Source organism: Streptopelia decaocto (genome assembly GCF_964273445.1).
Source record: "Streptopelia decaocto genome assembly, chromosome: 1".
Taxonomy (NCBI): Eukaryota; Metazoa; Chordata; class Aves; order Columbiformes; family Columbidae; genus Streptopelia; species Streptopelia decaocto.
Window position 1 is genome coordinate 119077707 of NC_138663.1, and position 23406 is coordinate 119101112.

Consider the following 23406-nt stretch of genomic DNA (forward strand, 5'->3'; position numbering starts at 1 on the left):
CACTTAGAATAATTTACTATTGTATGAAGTGATGCAGCTGGTTAACTTAAAATATTCCTCTCTTCCACATGGAGAAAGAGAGAGAGGGCTGCAGGAAGCAGTTCTAGAAAGCCATTTGCATTCCCCTGTGGCTTGTTTTTCTAAATCAATGGCAGCAAAAGGAGCTACTCCAAATGGTGCATTTTTCCTTTCTTGGTTTATTTTGTACTTGCTCAATAAAACAGATTCCAGAAAAGCCAGGGTTGTATAATTTTTAATGAGATTTGTTAAAAATAACGCGGCTGTGGTGAGAGGAATGACCAAAGGAAGTTATTTGTTTCCTGCAATCACTCCTCCTCCTTTACCAGTGACCTTTCCAAATGCAAGCAGAAGAGAAAATACTCACTTTATTTAAGATTCATCACAAACAGTGAGAGGGTAGCAGGTCTACCACAACTCTCATAAATTAAACGCAAGCCTGACCCTTCTGGAAGACGGGGCCATACTTTGCTGAAGGGCTTTCAGAGTTTGGTGCCGCTGACTCCAACCACAGCAGCACACAAAATATCCAGTGAGGAGCTACCCTGAGGAGACGAGGGCCAAGCCGCTTGCTCAGCATCCGAGCTCGGGTCTGTCTGCCTGCTCCAGACTCCTGCAGAGGCTAACCCGGGAAGGAAGCCCTTGCCCGCAGTGGTTCCTGCCTGTTCAAAAGGGGAATGGCGTGTGCCTTAATGTGGCCGTGGCTCCTGCTTTCACCAGCATCCCAGCCCTCCACATGCTCCCCCAGGAGGGGTTCCTGCCCCTGTCAACCCCCGTCAGGGGCTGCAGTGCCCACATCGTTCCCTCTCACCAGGGAAAGCAGGAAAGCTGCCCCTGGCAAGGGCAGAGTGGTTTCAAATTCATATTCTGCCCACAGTATGCAGTCATCTTCTTAATTCTTGTGTGACCGATATTTCTTGTGCTGGACTGTGCAGAGATTGCAGGATTCCAACAGGCGCAGGCTATGCAAACAGCAAAGTACCTCTTTTTTTTCTATTTTTTTTTTTCAGCCACACCATAAAAGGGAAAAGCTGAGGAAGGTCCTGCAGAGTACCGTGGTAAAATAATCAGCGCAATGAGCCATATTCCAACTGAAAGTAACTGGTTCAGTGCAGTTCATCCCCCTAAACTGAGGAAGCTTCCTCCCATATCCAGAAATGATCATTTTTGTTCTGAAGGACTTTTCTGCAGGTCATTTTTGCCAGATAGCTTGGCCAGTTACTCCGTGCTTAGTCCATTTTAATAATAACAACAGCAACAAAACTTTACAAGATGTTCTTTCCTCTTTGTCTGGCAGGATTAGCAGTTCAGCCAAGGTCTGACCGGCCGCTGGCTCTGGAAATATAAGAGTCGAAGGCACTGGGAGTGAGCAGTCAAATGGAGAGCCTTGTTGCCAGTGGGCTTTGGGGATGGCTTTTTCCTCTGCGCTCACCCAGAGCAGTACTGACCGCTGGCCTGAGTGCAGAATTGGGCACTTATGTTGTTGGAGGTATTTGTTCTGAGGAGTCTTCTAGGAAAAGCAAAGTCTGGGAGGCAGACAGACATACCAACAACATTTTCCCCTGCAAATCCAATTTTATACATCTCGTTAGCACCGAAGGATTGAAATAGTGAACCGTTGGAAATAGCTTGGAAAACTGCTTTCTCCCTTGGAGCAGTCATCTTTGAACATTTGTGTTTAAGCTAAAAAGAAGAGCAGACGTTATTCAAGCTGTCTGAAACAAAAGAGTAACTCCATCAAACTTATCTTTGAACTGGTTTAGCCTATCACTAAAGTGGGGAGCGCATTGCAAGAGCGGGGCAGAAAAGAACCCATTAATAGAGCCTGGGGAGAGGAGGTCAGAGGGAGGTGATGACGATGACAGGAGAGCTTCATGCTGAAACAGTGCAGTAAATGAGGAGGTTTTTTTCTTCCCCTCCTTGTTCACGCAAACGGAGAAACTTCTCTTCTAAACATTTCATAGGCACAGGAATATAAACACACAACCTCAGGCCATAGGTGCTGCAAACACTCAGGCCTCTGCTTATCTTTAGTCCCATGGGCAGTTCCCATTGAATATATAAACCTCACCATTTGCTCACAGCAAACGCATAAATGTTTGGGGCCACATAAGTAAAGTCAAGAGGGAAAACCTGCGCACCCAACCACGCTTCTGAGGAAGTCTGGTTGAATTTGCCTTTTGGCTCACAAGGAGCCAGGATTAGTCCCCCATTCTTCCTACTTACATGCTGGATTTTCACCTTTCGTGCTCCTTCTGCTGTGCAACTGCCTGCTAAATTTAGAATACCTTTTTTAGAAGTTATTTTATGAACACACACACACACACATACACAAAATAATTACATTGTAAAAAAATATGCAGGCTTTTGAAATACCGTTTGTTAAGCTTTCCAACTATGTACAACTGGCTCAGTTACTAGTTCGCAATTGCCATCTGAACATCTATTTTTCCAAGCATTTAAGAAAAGTGATGTGTACATTTTTCATGTGTAATTAGGCAGCGTAATGTGATCTCTTGCTGCAGTCAAGCTGCCATGTGCTGTAGCCTCACTGAATAGCTTCCAGATTTCAACCCAATCTCTTCTGTCTAGACTCTACGTTGCTATTTTCTTTTTTTTTCTTTTTTTCTTTTTTTTTTTTTTTTTGCCTAGCTTAAAGCAGACTCCAGTATAAAATGCCAAAACCAGAAGGTTTTGTCCCTCTTTCTCATAAAGATGTGGGACAGCTCTGGGAGGCCCCGCCGAGAGCTGGGTCCCAGACTTTCATAAGACACGTGTCGTCTGAATCTGACATTAAAGATTGTGCAGGCATTTCAACAGGTCATGCACACGCCGGGGGGGAAAAATGCCCAAAAATATGGTTTTCATTAAGAAAGTGAGTATTTTTAGAGAGGTGTGGTTCAGTTCAGATGAAAAGGAAAGAAAGAAAAATGAAAGCGGCACAAGAGATCCCCAAACTGCAACATTATTTATATTGCTGCTGAAATGCAGTGTGTTCTCTTTATAAAGCTGCTTTTGGGAGTGAAATAATATAGACCCTGCCAGAACCAGGTGCATATCATGTAGATTGTTTATAATCCAAGTTAAAGGAAAGCAGATTTATACCAGAAAGAACTCTCCAAGGGGACTTTGGATTTTAAGTGTACTGTCTTAATCCATAACTCCTCAACAAATCAGTTGTCTTGAATAAAAAAATAAAATACAGTTTCAATGAATTCACAGATAATTCCAGGGAATTTTATCTAGTCTGCTATCGTTTTAGACCGCTTATTCTGTTCCCAGCTTTTTTATTTGACTCTAAGTTACTTTATTTCTGCATCAAGAAAATGAAAAAGATCAGAGAGGGATCATTTCCACAGAAAGGTGCCTTTGTGCAATATAAGCAAAAAGCTAGGCTTTCTCTGGCTTGCATTTCTACCACCTTGTCCTGGGATTTGCTGCAGTTTGCATACACTGCAATGGTTATTTCCACCCAGAAGCAGAAAGGCTCTTGTTTTGGTCAAGAAACAAAGTCCTGCAAATTTCCCTCCAGATATTTTTTTTTTTTTTAATTTCACTTTTTTTGTTTTCTGTTTTTTTGGTGAAAGCCTATCTTCTCATCTATACTGTTGTAGCACTGCAGCTTAACTTTTCCTTTTGCTCTCAAGAAAATAACTATTGTCCCATTGAAAACATGCCCTTCTGCCCACTTTTTGCATAAATGGCACATTGGGTGGAAAACCAGGAACATTTTCATTGATTTCGGAAGGCAAGTGTGCAGTGTTTGCTAAAAATTCCCATGCTTCTGGAGAATCAACTGTTATTTTCATTAAAAAAACATCCACCTACTTTAGCAAACTTTTCAATACATTGGCCCATTTTTCATTATAGTAAAATACGAAATGCTTGAAAAGTTTGAAATAATTGTGCAAATACTTTCTCATACATGCAAAGGGAAACTAAACCACAAAGCTACCTGATCAAAATAATGCTCCCTGCGAAATTCCAAAGGATGACAGTAGTCAGTGTAACAATTTGATCATTGTTGAACTTTTTAAATTACATTTTAAGTCCAATGATTTTTGTTTTTCTCATGTGCCTGATATCCAAAATGAGCATGGGAAGTGATTTTCACCCTTCTGTTTCAAAGAGCTTTGCAGAAACAAAGCTAAGTAGTACTGCCTTGTTAGGGAAAAGGGAAAAATGAAGCTCAGCAGTGAGTGGCCTTTCCTTAAGGATGCAGGATGGGCCAACAAGTACCACTTGGTCCCCACAGGGTGGCTGCACAGTGAAACAGGGAGACACGCAAAGCTAACTGTATGACAGTGACGTGCCAGTCAGCTCGATGCCATTGCTAGTGGATCTGACTGCCTGGCTCCCTATTAGCAATCTTCTCTCAGTTTTTCCTTTTAATTTCAACAAGGTAGAGGTGTGACGTTTCCCACTGTTCATACAGTAAGGACTCATTTCACCAAAATAGGGATTTTCTGAGCTGTAAATCAGATCAGAATTTTGACACAGGTTAAGGTGAATCTTTGCAAGCTTCACATTGGTAGCAGCTTTCTTACAGAATGTCTATCCTAGACTATCGATTTCATAAATCTTAAAGCCAGATGGGACCAATTACAATAATCTGTTCTGATGAATGGTTATAAAGACCGTAGGATTTCTTACAGTTGTTTTGTGTCGCCGTCTTATTATCATCTGTTGCACATTTCTGGATGTTTCTCTCAGTATTTTCAAGAATGGGAAGGGGCCTTGTCCTGATCTTTGTTCTACTCGTGAGTGTCACCAAATGCATATGTGTAAGGTGAGTAACAAAGGCTTTATTCAGCCTTCATGCAAAACTGCAGTTGCCCTGGGAAACTGTCATCCTTCAGGAGCCATGTTTTGGTAGATCATTATGTCCAGCACACCTATGCTATGTGTGTAGTTTGATAAAAAAAAAAAATCAGTTCTTGGTCTGAAGAACCTATTCTCATATTTTGCTCTAAACCCACACTGTCAGAAGCATATTTCAGGAGGAAAATATTCTTTTGAATACTTTACTTTTTGCAATAACCAGTGCATGTGAGCCAAGTCCCCTCTTGACCTACAAGCTTATTTCAGTGTTCTCCAGTTAATTCAAGGACTCAGATACAACATCAAGGAAAGCGTGTCCCTTTGTGGGATAATACAAAGTTTTCTGAGACTGGAAGTCAAAAAATGGTGGGGCTCCAACACATAATTTTTTTCATCTGTGACAGAGCAAATAGACTTACTTAATCCAGTCCTAATGGCTGTCCTGAATTGAACGTGTTCTTCATTTGTCATTATTTCAGAAGATCACGTCTGAAAGAAATGTGGACCATGAATTGTCCGTGTTGAACAAGACTGAGAGACGTGCTCGTGGGACATTCAGGGCACGTGCCACCACCCAGGCAGTAGCAGAGACCTCAATCAAGGTGTTGTCTGAGAAGCATCTGCCGCAGTGTGCCTGTCCCCACACACAGAGGGGTCACCTCCATCACCAAGTGCTGCAGCTCCAGCAGTTACCATTGCCTACTTAAGATGTGTCACTCTAGAAGCTCAAAGTAGGGAGTGGGTCTCTCCCTTTGCTGTGGCTCATCCTGAGGGTGATTCAGTGTCACATCCAGAGCTGACTCACCTTCTGCAGCTGCCTCTCCCTTCTTCGCTGGCCTCTGCTGAGGCATCTGCATCATCTGTGCCTGGCGATGCAGCCGAGAGAGCCCCAACCTGCCTGCAGCCTACAGACATGTCATTGCTGGGGCTGTGTAGCTTGTTTGCACTACTGCCACAAGGTAGGTGTGAAAAGAGATGTGTCTGTGTGTGTGTACATCTAACTGTAGCAGTGGGAAATCACCTATCTCCTGTTCGTGTATTGTGGAGCTTTTTGTGGCTTCGGGTTCCAGGAAAGGCTGGTTTTCTGCCTCTGACTGTAATTTCAGATATTACTCTGTTTTACGACACAGCCAATAAAGAAATGCTGTGGAAAACTTGTGCTGAATTATTTAGACAGAAGAGGGGCGTGGTAAAATGAAGTCATTATATATGTGGATAGCTGCAAAGAGATAGGTGTAGAGGAAGAACAAAATCCATGTGCTAAGATCACGTTTCTTAGAGCTGTGTATGGTAGTGTGCAGGTCTGCTAGTCGAAGCCATACATACAGCTGCATAGGTGCTTGTATATGAACACAGGGCTGATTCCACAGACCTGAAGGCAAAATTTAGGTTTTTTTGCTGGTACCACAGCAAATATAGAAAATGGACGAGCAGAGTAATGTAAAGAAGAGAGACAATTATGAGAGTTCACAAACTTAAATCCTACAAAAATTTTACTTATCTGCATATTGACTCTCTATTTAGTTACATTTGTACTAAACTATGGCCTCCTCAGAGGTGACGATATGCCAAGTAAGCAAAGGAAATGCAAAAATGTAAGGACATATGTAAATAATAAGCAAGAAACTTTATGGTATTTAAACTTATTAATTTGTCTCTATTGAACAATGTAAGCATTTTATTTTTGGTTGGGCTTGTCTTCATGCATTATTTATCTGCAGCCTTTTATATTTAAATACCCATTCTGACTTGAGTCATTTCTGTATGCTGGCTGAATTCTTCACCAGTAAATAAATACATAGTTTAGAATTTATTACCTTTTGTCACCTACCTTGACTTTGTCTTTCTGGTTTTGAAAATGATTCAACTTTCAGCTTTCTTATTTTTAAATTTTGCCATGTTGTTGAAGAAGTTCACAGTTCTTGCAAAGATGCACTGCTCAGCATTTCTCTGTTGATTCACTGGATGAGTTATTATTCCTTGAATCTAGGCAGTGATACAGAGAAATGCCTGTTTGCACAGAGAAGGGGAAATGCTGTGGGTAAAACAGGAAAAGGTACAAATTCTGCCCCTCACCCCAAACTGAGAATAAGTCAGAAGTTCACTTTTGGCCTTGGAAATTTGCAGAGGAGCATTTATATCATCATTTTACTAGTTTGCCTTTCGCACTGATCTCAGCTCTATCTAGTTTGGGACCTACCTGCCAAAATACAGGGAAAAGAGCTGGCAGTTTAATCTTATTTTGGAGAGTCAGGATGCTTAGGAGGGATTCAGTCAAGCATCCCAGTTTTCCCATCACTCAGATCAGACCTTCGACATTTTTTCATTTCTTCCATCAATGCTTGTGGCCTCATAAAAACCCTGCAGAAATTCATGGGAATCTCATGTGTTCCCTGGAACTTTTCTGCCAACATACTACATGTTTTTTCAATCTCAGCTATCAGTTTAAACAGAAAAAAATACTGAAAATGAAAACAAACAAACAACGATTACCTTTTTAACCAATTGTTTGGGAAACAGTGTGAATTGTTTTAAATTGATACAGCAGTCCTGAATATCCATTGGTTTTGAATATCCTGGTGACCAATATAACATTCATCTGAATACCTCATCTAGCCACATATTTAATCAAGTAATTCCAGTCTTTCATAACAAAATGCTTTCTATTGCTGCTTTAGAGCTTTTAATAAGAAGTGATCTTGCCTTCCCTAATGAAAAGTGCTTCTCTTATAGGAGGGACTCCAGTGGCCTCCTCAGAAACTACTAAGATGCTGTCAGTGTCCAGTCTGTGACTAAAAGAAATCCAGGAATGCTGTAAAAGTCATCATTTCTGGTACTTGAAAAATAGTTGCCTGTTCATATCTAGCCAACAGGATGAGTCTATACAGCTGCTTATCTCTTTTGGTTTAAATGTCATTTTTACATAAGAGAACCTTTATTAGTGAATGTCATCCACACCTGTGAGAGGTAGTATTTATAAAGGTGCTCCCCTTTTTGTTGCCAGACTACTTCATCTTAAATGATGTTTTCATAGGTACAATGTTAAGCCTTTCAGATTTTCCTGAGAAAATCTGGTGCTGGGGTTGTATTTTGCCAGGCAAGAATGTAACACAGTAGAAGAAATAATCTCTCCACTCATCTTGTTTCATATCAAAAGAAAAAAAAAACTTCATGTATCTTATTTCATTGTTAATAACTATTATATCATAATTAATCACATACTTTTCAGTAATATCCTTATTCAGTTTTGTTTAATGGACTGGAGTTGAAACACCTCTAAGATAAAGCTTAAATATTTTTACAAGTTCTGGAACTGTAGCCCACATAGGGCAACTGGTTTGTCTGAATCTGCATGAATCTGTGATCTGCATAGAACACAGTTTCTGTGCTTCACATTTTCTATGCTACAGCTCACAACCCATCCTGCTGGATTTTAAGCACAGCAAACATGGAACACCTTTCACCTGTTGGTCTATAGGTAACCCAGATGTATAGACTGAAAGCACTACTGGACACCTTCTTTTAATATTTGGGAGGTCAAAGGCAATTCCTTCTGCTTTGAAAAACAAAACAAAACATAACAGAAACTTCAAACTTCTATGAACCTCAAAGCACTGTACAAAATTTGCCCAACAGTAATGGAAATGGAGGCACGTTGGTGGAAAATGAGGTCTAGGTGGATCCCTCATCCAGTTTTGAAATCCCATAACACTTGCCGTTGCCTTCCATGGAGCCTGTGGCAAGCAGGCTCAAGGGTGGTAAGCTTTGCATCCCTGAAGTGGTCCAGCCCCCAGTGAGGAGGTGTTACGTTCTCCCATTAAGAGACTGCTAGTTATCTAAAGCTGTGCTACATGTTAGGTGATAAATGTATTTTCATAGGCCCACGGCTCTGGAAGTAAAACAGGAAAAGAACTGCTTATGTTTTTTTTTTCTTCTTCCAGAGGTGAAAATTCAGTAATTTTGATTGTCTCTTTCCAATTTGTATTTTGAAAACTGTGTTTAAGGAGATGGAAAATGATGTGAACACTTTTTTCTTTCCACATGTCACTCCTGAACAAGTGGCAGCGCTGGAAGGCCCACTCTTCATCTGCTGCTATCTGCAATTTTAATCCTTCCTTCTGAGAGAAAGCTCCAGGCATGAGTCAATGAGACAACCACCATGACAGAGCAACTGGCTGTGAGCAAACAGCTGCAGGGCAATGCAAGCTGAGGCTGGCTGCAGGAGGGGGCTTCTCAATGCCACCTTAGCTGTGCAGGTTGGTGGAGCAGCAAGGGATGCTCCAGCCTCCCACTTGGCTGGCTCCTTCCTCCATCCCTTTCCTACCTTGTGCTCCCATGCAAAAAGAATTACTTACTTTGTGTAGACAGATTGGCTGAAGATTTTATGTTATGCATGTAAGGTTTAAAGGATCAGCAGAAGATTGGTTTATTGGGCAGCACTTCAAACTTCAATCCCCAAGTGCAGCTTGCAAGGACGATGCAGAGCAGCTTTGCATGAGGAAGTTCACCAGCTCTCCTGTCCTCTGAGATGGTGGCTTCTTTGCAGCAGGGCTGCCTGTCCCCTCAGCCTGGGAGCAACCGCACAGGACTTTGCATCTGAAGGTGACGCAGGAGAGATACGGCTGTGTGGGCACACTGATAGCTAGGCACAGCCCCCACTGGCTTTGCTGCATCTCCTCAAGGGAAATACAGGATTGGGAGTTGCCACCGTGGGTACTGTTCCTCCATCCACATCTCCCAGGGTGCAGAAATAAGCTGACAGTGTGCTCAGTGTCCTCCTCTTTGCTGCATCACTCAAGTTAATGGGAATTATGCATCATCCAGTTTCCCAGAGCAGTTTGCGGCCATCGTGTATTACTGAGAGCAGCCACATGTACAGTGTGGCAAAGCAGTGTGTGATAGGGGCTGCAGGACCCCTGCAGCTCGTTCGCCCTGTCTTCTCCCATCCTGACAGGCAGCTTGGCCCTCACCTCTCTATAGGGTTATCTAAGTGTCCCGCTCCCCCTGGCCAAGGGGATCTAACCACAGTACCACTGGGCAAAACTGGTGCCACTGGCACATTTTAAGGATGAAACCACTGCTGGCCACAGTTTGTTTTGGGGAGCCACTGATTTTGGGGCTGTCTCCCTACTCGATTTATGTTCTCTGAAGAGTTAAGTACATTAGTATGGGTAATCTCACTCCATTACCTTCTATAAAACTGAATCTGTGATTTCCTCCCTGGTGAGCATTTACCATAGCAAAATAGGCTACTGTTTTCATATTTAACTCATTGGTAAGTCATAAAACCAGCTCAAGTTGTCTGCCCCAAAGAGCAGAAGCTGTGGGATGGGACAGTGGGTTGGAGCTTTTACAAGGCCCACCAGTGTTGGTTTGGTGCGCTCAGCATTGCCTCTCACTCACCCTCACATCCCTATCGCATCCCCCCTACTTCTGCTTTGAAATCGACAAAATTCAGAAATTTACAAGGCTTTTTAAAATCTGAGATGAAGCAATTAAATCTCCAGACTGGAGGATGTGAACCTTTAAAGGCCCTTAGCAGAATATCAAAAGAAAGAGAGGATTATATTTAGCAGGTGTGACAGCCCACGCAGGACGTTTCATTGCAAAAGGGGCTGACATGAACCAGGAACCGATACTTAAATTAATATAAAACATCTTGGGGGAAAGGTGTTTTCTTTTCTTTTTTAAGCATTAGGAAATCATAATGCTTTCTGGCTTCTTCAAAAGCGAAAGGTCCTAATATACAGGAGTCATCTGGCATGTAAAATACAAAGGAGGGAGGGAAGAGGGGGGTGCTGAGACACCTGAAAATGCTTGGGACAAGGTTGGGAGGCAAATGTTGGGGAGCAGGAGGGCTATGACCAAATGCCTGGCCAAGAAACCCACTTGTATCTTTTCCTCGCCTGCCTCTCTTGAGGCTTTGCATTGCAGCTTGCAGATCCACACATTCCCCAGCCCCAGGGCAGGTCACTCAGGGCAGAGGTGCAGGACTGGGACATGGTATCCAGCCCTGCAGGGTGCCCCAGCTGGGTCTGCTCCTGCTCCCGCTGGAGCATCTTTCCTCCCTCCCACCATCTCTCCTTGTCATTTCCCCAGCTCCCTGGAGACACAACCCTTCATTACAGGGGTACTTTATTCTGATCACTCTGTTTCTATTCATATCATAACCTACCAAGCCAGTGAGTGGAAAACTCGAGTCGGTAGTTTTGTGGGGAGGTGTCTGCGAACTTCTTGCTTCATTCACTAGTGCATGTTCCTAATTTTAACCAAACTGCTCTGTTTTGATTTTCCTAAGCTGTGGATTTAATGCCCAAAAGCTCAAGTTGTTTTAACGCCCACTCAATGAGGGCCACACGAGTGACGCTGCCTATCCATAGCAGGGGAGGCAGCAGCTGTGGGGAAGGTGGGACAGGCAGCAACACAGTCCCTAGATCTACACCACAGCCTGCGCGGAAGGGACCGCAGGGGCTCGCCAGGAGATCTCCATAGGTGGATGCTGCTGCGGCAGGTCTGTGGCAGAGGGTACTTGCTCCTACTTTTGGGATATTTTGGCTCTTAGCTTTTCTAATTTGAGCTGGATGTGTACTAGGTTGTTGCTCAGAACCTTCAGGTTGTTAGTCACCTGAAAATGCAGAACGGGGTAAAAAGCCACCTGGCTGCTATGGCTCTTCTCTAAGGTCAGAGGACATGTGGTTGCCTGGACCAGCATGTTATCAGGTACCCTTTGGCATCGAGAGAGTTAAAGGTCCTCTGCACCCACCAGCCCTGGTCTAGGCAGTGTCTAAAATCAGTCCTAGACCTGCTTTATTTTTTCCTTAAAAACAGGAAATGGAGCCCTGAAGGCTTTTTAACTGGAGCGAGAGTGAGGAGGGGGTATTCTCACTCTGCCCATATCCAGCCCTGAGCCTGACCCAGACTTGGGGGTCTCTGTGTGTGTTTTTTTTTTATTTCTTCTCATTTTTTTTTCCCCTATTATTTTGGCAGACTTTTTGGAATGTCTGGGAGCTAAGGGCTTTGCTTCATGGAGCAGAATTCTGAAGCAAGAAAAAGAGAAAGTTATAGACTAAACCACAGAAATGTAAACATGTCTGCAGCTAAAATAACTCCACTTTCATTGAAAACACTCCTCGCTCACAATCAGACTTCTGTGTGCTATGCTCAATAAAACTGCATGCTAATAGCAACCAATTAATACATTATGTAGTTCTGCTTTAAAAAGCGAGACGCTTTTTTTTTTTTAATTATTATTTTTAATTAAGGGAGTACTGGGTTTTCTGCTTTGCAGGCTGGCTCTCGGCGCTTACCACTGGTTGAGAAGCGCCGGGGAGAACGGCGGGCGATGCCCGGCGGCGCGGCGGGGGCCGAGGCGTGCCCGGGGAAGGCCGGGGCAGCGCGGCGGCGGGCAGAAGCGGTGCCCCGGTAAGGAGCCCCGGGCCCGTGGGCGGGCAGGCGGGACGGACGGGACGGGGCGCATCGCCCGCTTCTCCCCGGCGTGCGCGGCTTCCCCGCATGTGTGCGACGCGAGTGTCTCTGCAAGGGTCGCGACCCATCCCCTCTCCGTCCCCCTGCACCGCCGGGCGATGGGGCGCTCAGTCCTGTTCTGGCCGGGCCAGGCTCCCCTGTCCTCCCTTTTATTTCCATACATCCCGTTATTTATCTCGCTGCTCTCCGGAGCCCCACTGCCACCTGGTTAGAGGCCAGGCTTTGACTTCACGTCGGGTGCTCGCAACAACCGCACGTTTGTTCTGCCGCTTAAAACACGCTCTTGTTCCCCGCGCCGGGAGGAGACGAGACCCGCCGAGCCCCCAGCAGCCCCGTGTCCTCCCCCCGCAGGTCCCGCTCACCTCTAGTTCCGCCCGGCCCCTACTACCCCCCATTGCGGATCGGGGGCGTCCGGGGGAGGACGCCGGGGAGTAGGGGGGCGGGGGGGACCGGTGCGCCCCGGGGGGTGCCGGTGCCCGGCGGGCGGCGCGGGGCCGCCCCGACGGCGGCGGAGGAGCTGGGGACCGTCGGGGAGCAGCAGCTGTCCCGCTCGGCGATTGGAGAGAGGAAGAGGCGCACGGAGCCCGGGGCCAGCGCGATGGGCTGAGCCCGTCCCGACTGAAGTGACTCACTGCAGTCGGCAACGCCGCCGTCCCCTCGCTCGCTCCCTCACTCCCTCCCTCGCTCCCGCCGCCGGCGGCCGCTGCCTTCCCAAGGCGGCGCCCTCCGCGCCCCGGCCCCGTCCCTTCCCGTCCCGTCCTCGCCTCCCCCGGGACCCCGGACTCGCCCCCTTCCCCCGACCTCTCACGGTAAGTCCTTTCCCTCCGAGGCTGCGATGGGGAGTTGGGGCGCCGAGCGGAGCGGTGGGGACGCGGCACGGCCGTCGGGTCCGGGAGCGGCGGGGAGAGCGGGACGAGGGGCTGCGGGCGGCGGCAGCGCTGGGCCGAGGCGAGGCAGCTCCCCGCGGGCGGCGGGGCGGCGGTCCGGCTGCCTGGTCGCTGCGACTGGAGCGGGGCAGCCCCAAGGTCTCGGCCGGGGCGCGGGGCGGCAGCTGGAGCCGCGCATCTTCTGCAGGCTCTCGTTGCGCAAACTGTCACTTTCCAACTTCAGTTTTAAAGCATTAACGAGGTTTGGTTTTGGGCTGGCTGCTGTCTTTTCGGACAGATTATAACATCCTCTACCCCGCCATAGTTTTTTGGGGGTTTTGGTTTTTGTTTTTTTTTTTTTTTCCAGGTTTGTAAAAGTAGGGTTGATGTCTTTCTAATTATTTCAGCAATTCATCTTTAAATTAACTAATATCTATGGCCTTTCCAAAAACTGACTAGCTCTTGCATGTAGGAAAACCTTCAATTACCTGAGCTGGTCTGGAGAGAGTAAGAGTTGGTTGTGGTACTTTTCAGAGTAAGCACTGTGTTACAATATGTGGGCATCTATTTTGGTGACCAGATGAGTTTGCTGTAGAGTTTAGAGTGCACGTAATTATATTTACAAAAGCTGAAGTTGCAAGTTCTGGCTAACAGAAACTTCAATTTATTGCTGCCTTTGCTAAGAACCCACAGCACAAGTAAACTTGCTCTTTCTTTAATTAAGTTTTTATTTGTATTCAAAGTGTCATTCTCTGAATTAACACAGTGCTTCAGTTCTGCAGTAATAGTTTGGAAATTACATTCTATCCATGTAATTTTGAGTCCATTAGGAAAACCAGTATAGGTCTCTGAACTGCACATGGAGAAATGTCACATTCCTTTGATTTAACCCTTTAACCACTTCCCTGGTTTCACTGAAACAAATGAAGTAGACAAAGACAGCTTCTCACTAGGCTATAAAATGTAAGCTTCCATCATGGTACATGTATCAGGTATGGGATTTCAAGCACACCTGAACTGATAGGAAAATCAAGCAAAAGAAATAGATTGATAGACAACTTTCTAATTAAAAGTAAAAGTAATCCTAAGTAAAGCCAAAAATAAACTAAGCCATACTTCATATGGGACAAATACATTTTTATGTTGATTATCTTACCTATTTCTTAAAGGACATAAAGGCATGGTACATTGGAATAATAACATCAGTTCTTATTTTCTCTTTCAGATGTATATGTAGGCAAACAATGGCAAACTTGTTATGCAGCTCTTTGGAAAACTTTGCGAGAAAAAAATACCTACCTCCAAAAGCATTTCAGGGTTTAGAGCTTTGAACAGTATCTATCCCCACCTCTCACAATTTAGTCCCAAAGTTAAACAAATCATATAGTACTGGATAGAATTACATGTTACCAGTATTTTATAAATGATCTGTCAGTATAAGTCCTAGGTGTTATTAGTTGGACTTTTTGCTCCTAAGGTGTTATTCCATTTGGATTGTAATTTATATAGCATTTGGTTCTTGAAGATATATTCTAGTAGATATATATTAGGCATATTTTTCGCCCGATGGTTTATAAGTGGTGCTGTCAGCGTGGCTGCTCTTTTTATCCAAATTTGAGCTCTTTGTTGGGTGCTGAAGAAATCTGGGTATATGACTCCATTGAGGAGTTTCAGTGATATGAACCATGAGCTTAACATACAGATTGTTACACAGTTGGAGGTAGCATCTCTTGCCTCAAGTACAATCATTTGTATGTCAATCTGTTAGACCTTTTCTATAGGATACACCAGGTCAGATTCCACAGTTGTTAGTGTCCAGATGACAATCCTGCATGAGACCTGTGCTTTCACCTTCACAACGTGGCTGCATCTTTGCTACCTGCTCTTCTGTGGGCAGTTTATTTTCTGTGTGCACATGGAGTTTTGTAAACAAATACAAAACCGTGGGACGACTGTTGTAATCCAATTGGCTTGAGTAACACCACATAAGCAATAACCTGGCTATCATTTCCCGTTGTGCTTTCTCCAAAACACCATTGCTTTGCTATCAATATGTGAGGTTCCTGGCATCGGTTCTCCCTTTGCAGAACGCTTCAGTTTGATCACTTTACTGGGGTCCCTGTATACAGCAGTTACAAGTATTCTTGCTTATATGCACTCCAGTGAGGATCAAAAAAACATGAAAAGCTGTTGCAGTGCTGATGGCATATGGTAGCCCTGAAACGTTACGTTACGTTTCCTTCCTTTCCTTGCCTCTGCATTACTAAGTGCTCCAGGAGTTATTAGCAGGTATCAACAAAATCAATTAAGAAGTTTGGGTTGAAACATAGCCTTTCCCTTAAAATATGTAAAGAATTTTTTTATTTTATTTTATTTCCCTTCCCAACCCCCCTGCCCCCGCTCACCCCATCAGGAACCTTGTCATTTTCTTTTAAACGAGTTGATTTTTTTTGGGTAAGGCAGCTGTATGGGCAAATGGTAGTTCTTTTAATCATGCAAGTAGCTCGGTGGAAATCTGTGTCCTGAACTCGAGGTGGAAGTTGTTGACAGGGGGTATGGTCAGAAAGGGCCCTTTGGGCCTGATCCATATCAGCTGAGGTCAGCCGTGCAGGCTGAGCCTTGAGTGCCTAATGCTGCCCGTGGTGGTTTTATGTTGTACAGCTGGGAGGGTAGGCCAGGGATTAGTTTATGCTTTGTACGTCAGCTTTCCTACACAGTTGATTTAAAATGCTTTTGTTAAAAAAAAAAAAAAAAAAAGTTCATGTTGGTAAGATATTTTCAGCCTGAATTATAATGAAGTTTGTCTTGGGTTGAAAGAATTACCTTTTGTGCAATAACACCACACTGTTTTTCATTATACCCATGACTGGCCACTTTCACAGCCACTAGAGTATTTTTTATTTCCCCATGTGGTTTTAGCCATGCACTTTTTGACAGGCAGGTTTCCATTAAAGTTGAGCATCATTTCGTCTTTTTTATGGGTTAAAGGTTTGAGCTGCAAGATTTTGTATTGATTTGGTATTTTAGAAGGTAATGAGATAAGTGAAGAAAATCTGATATATTTCCTTCACAGCTTAGTTAACTAGTGTAGGTAGAAAACTGGCAGTCTAAAATTACTTTGCTAAATTTAAATGTAAGTAAAATGTAGGCAATAGGAAAAAATTGAAGGGTATATCTAAATATGGAGTTGTGGACATATCTGTTATATTTAAACTGCATTTTAACCTCTTCTATTTATATTTAGTGGTATGTGTATAATCTGGAGGACTTGATAGAATTCAAGAAACAGTAATTTCACAATGAAAACTGAAGAGTTTATTCTGCTGTGGACATAATGCATGCTCTTGTTAATTGGCGTCTATATAAAAACTGAAACGTATGCAACAAGATATTTTTATGCTGTTTGAGAGCAAAAATGGTATTTGATCTAAAGTAAGCTTGAATGGATTTGCAAAAAGCCTGCTTCCCGTACTGCTGTGGCAAGCGTATCTCCTGTTGACATTGGTGACACTTTTTCTTGCATGTAGCATGAGACTGCCCTGTAGGGTTCATTTTCATCAACTTACCTTTGCTATGGCCCATTCTGAAATACCGCTTTTTAACTTAGAATGCTACCATAGGATGTGGATTTCTCTTGCATGCTGCTTGCATCAGATGAAATCCCTCCTTGGCACAGCTTCATTCCAATAAGAAAAACTTATTCCAGGAATAAAGTACATAGTTATTTTTGTTTGATAATGCATTGTATAAATATTAATTGTCTGCCCAAAGAGAAAACAATAAACATATGCTTTCATTTTAGCTAGAAGTACACCAGGCTTTGATAGAGGATGGTTTAAAACCAAGCTCCTCAGCTGAACTCTGGGTCACCACTCATGTCTGGGAGATAACTGCTGTGCACAAGTGGCTGGAAAGCTGGGTGATATGGTTTGAGTTGAGGTCTTCTGGTTTGATTCATTTTAACACAGACACCAAGTGTTATGATGTCAAGGTGCTTATTATAGTGTCTTGACTGTTACATTACTATCAACTTTCTCACTGTCCGCTAAAATATGCCGTGTTTCTGCCAGTCCTTTTAGCAGGGAGGAAGCAGTATGTTGCCTGGATGCTTCGACACTCTGTAATATTGGTGGGATATTAAAAAGGTGCTGTCTCTTTTAGATGCTGTTCCTGCAAATGAATATTGGCTTCTATTGTGTTTCAGATCTTCTGAATTTGTCAGGTAGTCTGTAGCTTTGAACCACACACATGTAATTAGCTGCTGCTTTAAAAAATAAAGGTTCACTTGTAGGAGATGATGAGCACCGGCAGGCTCGCAGTCCTGCACAAGGCAAGTTAAACAAATAAAAGCTTAAATGTGGTTTCAATCAGCTCCATTTAGACACCCAAGTTTTCATGTTTCTCCAGGAGGTCCGTAATGAAACAGGCTTGTTTTCTTTTCACCTCGCAAAGACACAGCCACAGGAGAAAAATCTTGATGGAGTTTGCACCAGCTGAATAACCAGCCACTGTGGGAGAGCAGCTCAGGGTGCGAGGCTGGATGGGGCAGCATGAAGGAGTCTGAGACCGTGGCTGCTAAATCTGGGAATAGTGCCTGTGGTGGACACATGGGCTCGTCTCTAATGAGAGGGAGGAGGTCACAGCCATTTCTGCGGCACCTGGGCTGCTGGTTGGCATGCAGCGGGGTGTCCTGATGGAGGCTGTGCAAGTGTGAGTGTGTCAGGAGTAGGTTCCCTTCCCTGTTTACCTTGTCCTGAATACATTGCCTGCTGAACTAGCATCTGTTAGTTCTGTCTTTTACTGGAGGCTACAAGTGGTCAATAAGGGTCTTTATTTATTTATTTATTTATTTATTTTTTCCTAATGTTATGCTGTAAGTAAAGATGCATTGATTTGTTAACTGTTCGGGTCATTTTATTTTTCCTAGCACTGAGAGCAGTGGCTTAGGTGTAGCAGCTTGCTGCCCTGCAAACTGCTTATGACAAAATGTTTTGTGAAATCTGATTGATTTCTTCCAATTTGTGAGTCATGTAGGCTTACCGGTTTGAGCTTTTCGTATTACCTTCTGGCTTTGCATTGAGTTTATTACTTTATTTTTAGCTTATTAAATATGGATGTACACAGTATATTTGACCTGATTTGACTGAAGCAGTCTCTTTCAAGAGGTCACATATATTTTTTTTTATAGTCAGTAGCTGTACTGCATACAGTTACTGTGTGATTTGTTTTGGTCCAATTAATTGTATATATAAAAATCATGTGGATTTAGCAAATTGCACAATGTATAATTTTCTGCAAATTACTCTCATTAAATTAGATCAAAAACAAAATATGGCAATCAAAATATTCACTTTAGGCAAATTGTGTTTCTATCACGGTTTATGTTTTTCTGTGTAATTAAAAAAGGCTTTATAAAAAAAAAAAAAAAAAAAAAGAAGTCTAGTAGTTATGCAAAAGGAGAGTCTCCTAACCAAAATTTAGTTTTCTAAGGAGGCTTGGTCAATTCTGAATAAACCCTTCACTAAAATTAAACCTGGTGTTTTAAAATTCTGTTTGTAAAATGGGCTGTTCTCTATAGAGTTCACAAATTATACACAAAGGATTTATAGTAAACTACTGAAGTAACATCAATATATTGCATTACGACACTGAGACAAAATTGCAAAATCTGCTTGAAAAAGAAGCTGGTTTGCAGGACTCTTTCAAAGCAGATATGGTAGAAGTTCTCCGTTGTTTCTCTGAGAACTGCTGTTACATTAATTGTTGTGATTGCAGTTGGCTGTTCAAAGGCTTATAGAGTTGCGTGGGTTTTGTTTGTTTGTTTGTTTTTAACTCCACAGGTTTGCAGCTATGGCATTAAAACAGTTTAAAAATATATTTAAAACCAAATCAAAATCTAGTTTATTCCTGGTGGGTATCTTGTGCCTTTAAATGAATTGCATTACATTTGCCCAGAATATGAAGCTGGGAATTTGGGCCAGCGGTCTTCATTGCTGCATTTATAAGTTCTCTGGTATTTTTATTTATTTATAGCATAGAGTCCATAACATGCTCTGTATCTCTTGCAATCGAGACAAGCCAAATCATCTGTCACCAATATGTATGTCAACATCCTGCAACCACAAAGAGCACCTCTTTGTAGGCACAACCAAGGCTGCATGTCAACAAGGCAATTCATCACCCTCTTGAAATGAAGAGCATGGAGAAATCTGAACCTGGCATATTGGTTCCTCTATGCTGAGAAGTCAGTTCTAAATGATGAGACTGAAAAATGGCTTTAGGATGGTAGGATTCACCACACTTAGCTGTAGCCATCTAAAAATCAAGCATCTAGGTGACAGTAATTGTGTTAAGTTCCCTCCCTAGCCAGAGGACAGGTTAATCTTGCCAGTCTGAGATGATGATGTTAGTTTGGGAAAGTCACTGAAGATGCCGTCTCTGTATATCAGAGTAGGTAGGAATCCAGGGTGGAGGACCAGGTATCTTGGCTTTCAGGTGGCTGACTCTGAGTGCACTGAATTCTGTATCCAGGGACTGATCCAGGCCCCAAAGGCTGATCCTTGGGAGACTGAAGGAAAAATGTAGCTAAAAGTATAGCAGACAGACCAGATGAATGTTTTACAGTCTGGCTGGGAATGAGTCTTATTGCTTATTTGTTATTTTCATTTTAGAGTTGACCCAGTATGTAATAGTTTCATTTTTACTGTCAAACTACCTTTTTACTGTCCAGTTTTATCACCAGCAGTAGAAACATTAAAAATATCAATGGAAAGCCCTTTTATGCTTTCTGCACTAGTCTCTTTTAACTTCACTGAAAAAATTGGAAAGTGAAAACATTAACCATCATGTCTTGTATCATTAGAATATAAGAAAGGGATGGATTAATACTGCTGTCTTTCTATTAAGATTCTATTCTTCTCATTCATATCCATCTAAGTTTTGTTTGTTTGTTTTTTTGTTTGTTTTCTAATGGTCCAATGTCATCCTGCACAAAAGGGTTTTACCAACCCAGGTCTAATACTTTGCTTAAATCTTTTGATGCACAGCTATGGAAAGCTTGTGCTGGGAGACTGTAGGCTTTGTGCCTGGCCCCAGGCACAGGAAGAGCTCTCGGCACAGGAGCAGTTTTTGGCCCCCGAGTGGTGCCTTTACGTGAAAGTTGTCCCTGCAGTGAGCGCAGCTCACCCCTGAAGCTGCAGTCAGCCTTGAAAGTAGCTCTGCAAGAGCTGGTGGGAGGGAGGGGCGAGCTTTGTGTTTGTTATTTGCCTGTGATTTCCATGACAGGTTGCAGGAAAGACAGTTGTAGCTACATGTGAGCGCAGGGAGCTCAGTCTGCGGTTGGTCTGCAGAGCAGTAATGCGGGATGGGGGTTTAGGTTTGCTGATGGGCAGAGGAGCCAGGGTGAAGGGAATTAGAGTTTCCTCCTCTCCATCTCTGCTAACACTAGTCTGTGTGGTGTGCCGTGCCTGGCATGGGACAGGGGAACTGGTGGACGGTGGCACTGACCCCCTCAGGCACTCCCAGGGACACGTCCAGCCTTCGCTTCTGCCCCTTGTACTTAGTTAATGAGTCCCAACAGGTTTTGGTCTAGGATAGGATTTATATAACACCCTCTTTGCTGTGTTGGTTCCACGGGACTAAAGAGGAGCGAGAAATAGTAAAAATCTATTTTGGTCACTAAAGTAAGCAGACATGACTCAGAATACTCACTGGGAACAGATCTACTGGATGAAAAGGTGCCATTTTTACATAGTCACTTTTCTGACCATGCCCTTTAAACTCTTACAAAAATAGAATACTTTCTCTGGCACTTCTCTTTGAAAGCAGAAATGGGAGTGAAAACAAGGATGTTTGCTGCACTTCAGCCCTTGCTTTGAAGCTGGACAAATTCTATGTGAGTTTTGTAAGGCATATGTAACATATGTTTAACACCAGGAAAAAGAGAAAGAAGGCATTTGAATTTTGTGGGGAGGGGATTTGAGCTTGGATAGTTTTACTATTTGTAGTGGAAAAGTGTGACTCCTAGTTCCTGCCAGTTAACGGCTGGATGAATTCCGGCTAGCTCTCTGAGCTGATTTCTGGCATCCTCATGTCCCTGCAGAAGCACAGTTCAGATCAGTAGACTCGCCTGAAGCTCAGTGAGTCTCCATCTGACCACTGACTCTGGGTTCCTCTTGAACCATGAGTGGTCTAAGCTAAAAATGGGCCTGAAACCACACTGACATAAGCCATGAGTGTTTATGGACCTGTGAGGAAACAAATCATCACCGGCAGAGTCCTGATGTGGTAATGTTGAAGTTCACGTGAGACACGGGTACCCCCTGTGCAGGTGAGCTGAGCCCCCTTCCAGTTCATGGTGAGGTTGATGGAGTGAAGCTCTTCTGCCCTATCCAGGTCCCCATATTGATTCTCATCTGCATTTCATGGAAAGGATTAGCAAGGCAAATCATTTAACAAAAAGCAGCTAAGCAGATACTGAATTTTTGAAGTCTTGTCTCAGGTTTTGATTTTGTTTGTTTGTTTGTTTGTTTTAATGGTTTGGTAGGAAGCTGGAGCCTGGCTGGAGCACAGAAAATTCAAAACCAGTGCTGTACTCCACCACATGCTTATGGATGCCTGTCAGTCCTGTTGTTCTCCTATGGACTGTTTGAAAGCTTTGAATTTATGTTCAGTGAATGAAATCTTGACCTTGCTGAAGTAGCTGAAGCTTCTCTACGGGATTCCTAGGGGGACAGAGCTCTTCAGCTTATGAGATTCTTCCTCACAGTGGAAGTGTTGTCACTGTGGTGACTTCCCAAAGTCTTAATTCCCTCCAGTTAATACAGCATTTGAAGGCACTGTCTTTTTAGCACAGGGAACAGGCCCTATTTTTCCTCCTATTAAAATTTCCCTTGAACAAACTCTGAGAATTTCCACTTTCACTGTGTGGGTTCATCTTTCATAGAAGAGGAGACACGGGTCATACACCTGCAAGTCTTATGACTCCCTGCTGCTTCATCTCTGGCCTTCTTCCAGTCCCTTGGCAGCAAGGAGTCAGGGAAGCTTTGCTGTCAAGGTGTCCTGTTTTAATTCCTCACAGCACCCAGTAGCTTCCTATAGCAGCTGAATCCAAATTTTTCTGGTTTAAATTTGGAAGGCATTTCGGCTATTATGACATTTACAGCCTCATATTTTACATATCAGTTCCTTCTCTTGCAGTGAGACAGGTGATTTTCAACAGGCCAGAAAAGGGAGGATGGCCATGAAGATAGGCTTCTCAGCCCCGTTCGCATTGTCTAGCAGGGAACTGAGACCACCACGGCGAACTTTTAAACCCCAATTCTTGAGTAGAGATGGTTTAGAAATTCTTTATGTTCAGAAAGCCCATGTGCTTTTTCTTACCAGCCCTGAAACAGGTTCAAAAGACAGACTCAAAGAGGCAGCGTGGTGAAACACAGCATGTAATGAAGCACCTTCGTTTACCTGCTGTCACAGACTGGGCATGGAGGTGGCACTTGGGTGTGGAGGGTCTCGCTGCTCAGAGCAGGGGTTACCCTGGGCGGGTACAGCTGGTAGCCTGCCAGGGTTAGCATTTGGGGTTGATACACCATATGCCAGTGTTTCCTAACCACTATGAACTGAAGGGCTACCTACATTTTTTACAATTACACCCCCATTTTTTTGTGTGTTGGTGGTTGTTTGCCAGGGGCAGGGGCAATGAATGAGGAACTTGGCTTTTAGGTAGACAAAATGTTACTGTTGTACTGCTGTAATTACAAACATTTTAAATTAGGTATTGACAGCAGCTGAGAGCCACTTCTCAGCTATGCCTACTGGCAAGCAGTGAGATGTCTACCAGCTCCTGAAGGGAACCTTATTGCAGGTTGTGAGAATAACTCATTAACCAGTTAGTCCGTGATGGTGTTACTCCACATATGGTCTGCGGGCTGCTGCTGATCTGGAAGGCATTAGAAAGTGGTCTGAGAAATGACTGCATCAGAAGGGCAGAAATGACCCCATGTAGACAGATTTGCATTCCTACAACACTGGCAGGTATGTACCCATGTCAGTAAGCTGCCCCAAGTCAGCGAGCTGTGACGGGATATAATTGCCTTAGCCCCTCAGTGTGAGCCCAAATGGGTGTGTCTTGAGTAATTGCATGTGAGGGGAGCCTTTGCTTGACCACATCGATGTGGAGCAATTCTTGCTCCATTAAGGAAGGTGAATGCTTTGCCTC

At 43.7% G+C, this 23406-nt stretch overlaps 1 protein-coding gene and 1 long non-coding RNA gene across 4 annotated transcripts in view; one reads left to right on the plus strand and one right to left on the minus strand.

The window, feature by feature from the left end:
- Positions 1–233: 233 nt before the first annotated feature.
- On the minus strand, positions 234–12803 carry LOC309435985. Its single transcript, XR_014183261.1, has 4 exons — positions 12687–12803; positions 6671–6825; positions 2245–2291; positions 234–1701 (listed from the first exon to the last, which is right to left on the minus strand). It is a non-coding gene; the product is annotated as an uncharacterized lncRNA (long non-coding RNA).
- Positions 11334–23406, plus strand: part of ERG (ETS transcription factor ERG) — a 145557-nt gene continuing 133484 nt past the window's right edge. Inside the window, exons 1-2 of one of the 3 annotated variants that reach the window (XM_082044723.1) lie at positions 11334–11350; positions 12128–12261. The gene's annotated coding sequence lies outside the window, so the exon portion shown is untranslated. Of the gene's footprint in view, positions 11351–12127; positions 12262–13008; positions 13134–23406 lie in introns of those variants that run through there. The other 2 variants (XM_082044717.1, XM_082044719.1) reach the window with 2 other exon arrangements.